Source organism: Equus przewalskii, chromosome 17, assembly GCF_037783145.1.
Source record: "Equus przewalskii isolate Varuska chromosome 17, EquPr2, whole genome shotgun sequence".
Taxonomy (NCBI): Eukaryota; Metazoa; Chordata; class Mammalia; order Perissodactyla; family Equidae; genus Equus; species Equus przewalskii.
The window spans coordinates 28,967,592-28,973,231 of NC_091847.1; the positions used below are offsets into that span (position 1 = coordinate 28,967,592).

The window sequence follows — 5,640 nt, forward strand, 5'->3', positions numbered from 1 at the left end:
ATTTTTGAATGTCAAAATGCAACCATGTACAAAAACGAACTCAAAATAAATCATAAGTCTAAATGTAAAATTCAAAACTACAAAAATCCTGTAAGATAATAGGAGAAAATCTAGGTGATCTTGGATTTGGTTATGACATCTTAGATACAACACCAAAAGCACATACTATGAAAGAAAAAATTAATGTCAGACTTCACAAAAATTAAAAATTTCTGTTCTATTGCACAGTGAACACCCAAGTGTGCTTTATAGTTCTCTTGGTTTTGAATCTGTGCTAGAGCAATATCTGTTCTTTTCCTCTGCATTGAAAGGACTATTTATCCTTTTAAGTGTATTCAGAAAGTCAGCACGTTATATTAAAAAAAATTCTGTTCTGTAAAAGATACCCTTAAAAGAATGAAAGGCAAACCACAGACTAAGAGAAAATCTTCACAAAATGCATGTCTGATAAAGTATTTTTACTCAAAATATACAAATAACTCTTAAAAGTGAACAATAATAAAATAACCCCTTTAAACAGTAGGTAATAGTTCTAAACAGACACCTCAACAAAGAAGATATAGAGGTGGAAAAAAGCATAAAAAGATGTTCAACATCATAGGTCATTAGGGACTTGCCACTTGAAACCACAATAAGATACCATTATACACCTATGAGAATGTCTAAAATTCAAAACACTGACAACACCAAATGTTAATGAGGATGTGGAGACACAGGAACTCTCATTCATGGGTGATGGGAATACAAAATGGTACAGTCACTTTGAATGACAGTTTGGCAGTTTCTCATAAAACTAAACACACTCTTACCATGTGATCCAGCAATCATGCTCCTTAGTATTTGCCCAAATGAGTTGAAAACTTACGTCTACATAAAAATCTGTACAAAATTATCTACAATAGCTTTATTTATAATTGCCCAAACTTGCAAACAACCAAGATGTCCTCCAAAATATGAATGCATAAATGCAATACATCCATAAAATGGAATATTAATTAGTAATAAAAAGATATGAACTATCAATCCACAAAAAGACATGGCGGATTCTTAAATGCATATTGCTAAGTGAAAGAAGCGAATCTGAAAAAAGCTACATACTGGATGATTCCAGCTATATGGCATCCTTAGTGTGAGGAAGCAGTTTGAAAAAATATAGCCACATCAGAAAATATGTAGCACAAGGTCCTTTCAATTTTCTGTGCAACTCGTTCCAGAATTAGTAAAGAGGAGGATCTCTAGCCTCTGATTCAACAAGCACATAAAATCTTCATGTAACTGCTCAGAGTGAAAGACAAAGAGACAAATTAGTGATTCTTCTTCACTCAGTGAATCCCCAACACCTTTACTTTCACTCTGATCAATCTACAATAGTTAAAAACAAAAACTGAAATCGTTATACACAGTGAGCACTAAGCACAGACAGTCATCACCTGTACCACAAGAAAATGCGTAAGTGATGTCCAAACGCATTTAGTGTTGCATGTTGTGAAGGATTTTGATTTGGAGCTCCTATCTATTAAAAGTATAACAGCACATGTATATGAGCTAGATATATCCAGATGCAGAAATACATATGTACATTCAAACAGATATATAAGCTTATGAATGCAAAAATGCACACTATCAATGCCTTCGAGCTTAACTTTCCCTATCTAAATTACAATTATGTATATACGAAAATCATAGAATTTAAGCTTTCTCTTCCCTTTCTGAGGTGAGATTATATCTATGCCTATTTACCTTTGATCATGAAGCCCACGGAAAGGGACCGTGTCATCTTCCCCATTGAGAAAAATGGTAGGAATCCTATCAGCACCCTCCCCCCAAAATAACAATTAACAGTAATAATAATGGTAATGTGAGAGCCAGTTTAAGCTATAATGACACCCTAGAAGATCTGCCATCCTCTCCATCACTGAGTTCAGCCAGCTTGCTAATCGAGTACTGGCAAATTGAACTGGAATTTAAGTAGCATCATTATTATGATTTAAATGTAAGTTCTTGTGAAAGACTGACAACCTTGGAAAGTAAAGGCATCCATTTATGCACAAAATAGGCAGAGCACTTGCAGTGACAATGCTCACTTCCTCTTCACTGACCTGCCAAGCAGTTTGAACTCTTTTCCAAAAGACCACATCTGGTGAGAAGAAAGCCTTAACCATTAGAGAGCAAAGGCCCACATCATCATAACTAAAATAACAGTGCTGGCAAACTGGAGGCATAAAAGAGCCCTATGTGCTGTTCCCAGAAGACCCACAGAACATTCATCCTACCACAAGTATGAAGAAATTGGTATATTATACTTCCTATCTCAGGAAATTTGCACATAATAGAATTGAATTAAAATAAAGATGGGAGATATATTTCAGCTTACATTCCATCTACAAATGTCACTGCATGAGAGTTTTTGAGGATCTGATATTCTATAGCGGCTTGGTGGGAAAGACCAACATAAACAATTAGCCTATCTTTAGTCTGTACTTACCAATCTACCCAGCTTTTTCTTTTTTGCATCTCAAAGTCATGGAGGACACCATACGCAGGTTAAAGCACTGATAACCAAATTTTCATTACACTTTCTCTAATTGGCCTCCACCAACATCATCCCACGCTGTCACGATCACCACTGAGTTCCTTTAAGTTCCCATGTTACGTCATAATCGTTTATAGTCTTTTCCTTTTTCCTGAATCAGCAACCTCAGGAATGAGATTCTCTTTTTGTTGTGACAAATGACAACTACATATACAATAATACTGAAAATAGATTTTCTTTGTGAGCCTTTTTTGAGAGATTATTTTATGTGTCTTATTTACATAATTCACTCAATTCTCAAAACCAACCTGACTGTGGTTATGCCCATTTTACCAATGATAAAACTGAGGTTACTTCACAGAGCCAGTAATTGATGGAGCCTACGTATAGAAATAGTCATATTCTTCTTCCTTCCTCCCCCAAAATTTAAGCAGTATAACACCGAGTCCACAAGCCCAATACTACATGAATTGTTATCCAATTCCATTTGATTCAAAATTAGGTTCAAAGAAAACAGATTTTTATTCACCAGGGTAAATATTTTTACAGCCACAATCTCCAACTTGACACTATTTAGCCTCTCTCAATCCATTGCAGACATGTATTTGATAAATGGCTAAAATCTAGGAGAATTCATCAAGAATCACTATTTCAAAAAGTCGTTTCATATCCAGAAATATAATTCATGTAGAACAACAATAAAATCTGGATGGGATAAGTCAGAAAGAATCTGCCACAAAAATACAAGCTCTCTATATAATTAATAGGTATTTCTCTGTGTCCTTCATAAACTACCTTGCCCTCCTTCAACCCAAAACAAAACAAAACAAAGGAAAATCCACCAATGCTAACACAAAAACACACACATACATACACATAAAATTATAAACAGGCATTTTAGACGAGTTTAAAAAATTAAACAAGTTACAAGTGGTCCGAATCAACAAATTGTCTCATAGAGGGAGGTGAAATGAATGTCATCACTTACCCAAAAATGTCCATGGCAAATACTGCAAATTGATCATATTGGTCTTTCCCAACAAGCTGTTAAAGGGTATTAGAATCATTCTCAACAAACTCTCCATGCAACAACATCTGGAGTTAGATTATAAGATGAAATATATTTCCCATATTTGTGAGAAAGTAAGAACACTATACCAATTTAACTACTATTGGCAAAGACGTTATTATACAAGCCCCAAATATAGAAGAAAAAATGACACATGTATTTTATTCTGCTGTGTCTCTTTCCAAAATTATCTGTCACAATTAACTATCTGGCATATTGGGCTGGACAGAGGCCTCAGCAGTAACCACCATGGAACCCTGCTTCTGATTCACATGGTTGGAAAAATGGTTTATTTCAAGTTTGCCACCATTTTCAGCTATCAATCAACCTTTACTGTTGTATTTTCTTGCAGGTCTTCTTTACTGAATTTTTTCCCTTTGTGGAATAAAAATATGTTAATTCCCATTGAATAATTCTGCCAGCTTTATTTTGAAGGAAGACGCTCCCTTCCAGAGACGTACATTAAAGGGAAGCAGAAGAAAATCTAGGGAGCTGAACCCCAGAAGTGATCCGCCTGTAACCGCAGGAAAGCAGCGAGCTTGCTTGTGCTTCAAAGAGTCTGTGTTGGATACAGAATCTTAAGTATCTTCAATACTACTGTTTTATGAAACAGGGAAATATGTGAACAGGAAAAAACATAACTATTCCCCATAAAAATCAAAAGAAAAACATCTCAAAGTTAAGTTCATATTTGTTGAAATTCTACATATTTTGAATGAAAAACCATGTTGAGAATGGCCCTTGTCCTAAATAATAGTCTGCCCCAATGTCATCAGCCCCACTATCATCTTCCCAAGCCTTATACTACTTTCATATGGTTCTGGATTAGTTACTAACAAAGCAATTACATAGCACTGACCGTTGTTCTGAGAGGTCTTTTATTTAAGGTTAATAACTCTTAGAAGAATGTCATGCACATTCTGTATATTAAGTGCCTTGATTTTTTTCCTAGACATAGGGTGCTAGACACATTCCCCTATCCTAACTGACAATGAAGCTGGTGAAAACTGAGTAATTAGGGGAGGAGCTTATAAAACAATTAAATGACTGAGAGAGTGGTGGTAACATTGGTAAGGAGCCTCAACACTTACTCTATCAGCTAACTCCTTTTCTCCCACCTTTGCCCTTGAACTTTAACCACATTGCATTGGGAATGAGACCGGGATGGACAGGTTTGTTTTTTTTTGATTCTCAAGCAACCTAATAGTTTTGGATAGTTGGTTTATAAGCTCAATTGTGTCCATGTTCTTCTTATTTAAAGAATTTTAGAGATGGAAACAGATTAACAGGGTTTCTCATCAAGACTCTTATTTTATTACTCCAGAAACTGAGAAATAAAGATGAGGGCTTTCAACAACATCACGCAACTAAATAGATGATTGAGTCCAGATTCCCACTCCAGGAGAACTTTTATTATCTCACATTGTCTCTGAAATATTTTATACTTTTATTTCTAGTGAGTTTATTGACTATCTTCTAATCATTTCTTTCTTTCTTTTTTTTTTGTTTTACTTTTATCCAAGAGCTTCCAGACATCTGTGGAGTGTTATTCATTCATCAAATGGAGTCCTTATGGAATATGGCATTCCAGATTGTGAGGACTGACAGATAAAACATCGGCGTGCAAACAATATGTTCTAAAGATATCATAAACTTTTAAGGCAATGTAACATTAAAAAAAGATATTGATTGTCAGGAGAAAACTGACAATTAATCTGTATCTAAAAATATTCATCAATCTTCAGAGTAGAGTAAACTTGAGAAGAAATGTGGTACCTTGTCAATATAATCAATCCTGGAAGTTTTGGCTTTGAGACATCAGTGGGAGACCTGCTTAGCTCTTCTTAAGTAAAAGAAGTCCCACGTGGGTCAGCGCGCTTCGCCACTCCATCCTCAAAGTGCGGGGAGTTTGGCTGTATCCTCAACGTCTCTACTTCAGAGCCCAACCAAGCCCAACAACAACACTGACTGTGCTGAGTCTGGCTTCCCAACCTCTCAGAAATTCTGACCAAAGGCACTGATGTTTCTTAACTGCCTC

General features: G+C 35.6%; 1 non-coding gene across 1 annotated transcript; it reads left to right on the plus strand.

Annotated features, from left to right (window-relative positions):
* Positions 1–220: 220 nt before the first annotated feature.
* Positions 221–354, plus strand: LOC139076895 (small nucleolar RNA SNORA22). Its single transcript, XR_011528928.1, has one exon. It is a non-coding gene; the product is annotated as a small nucleolar RNA SNORA22 (small nucleolar RNA).
* Positions 355–5,640: the final 5,286 nt, after the last annotated feature.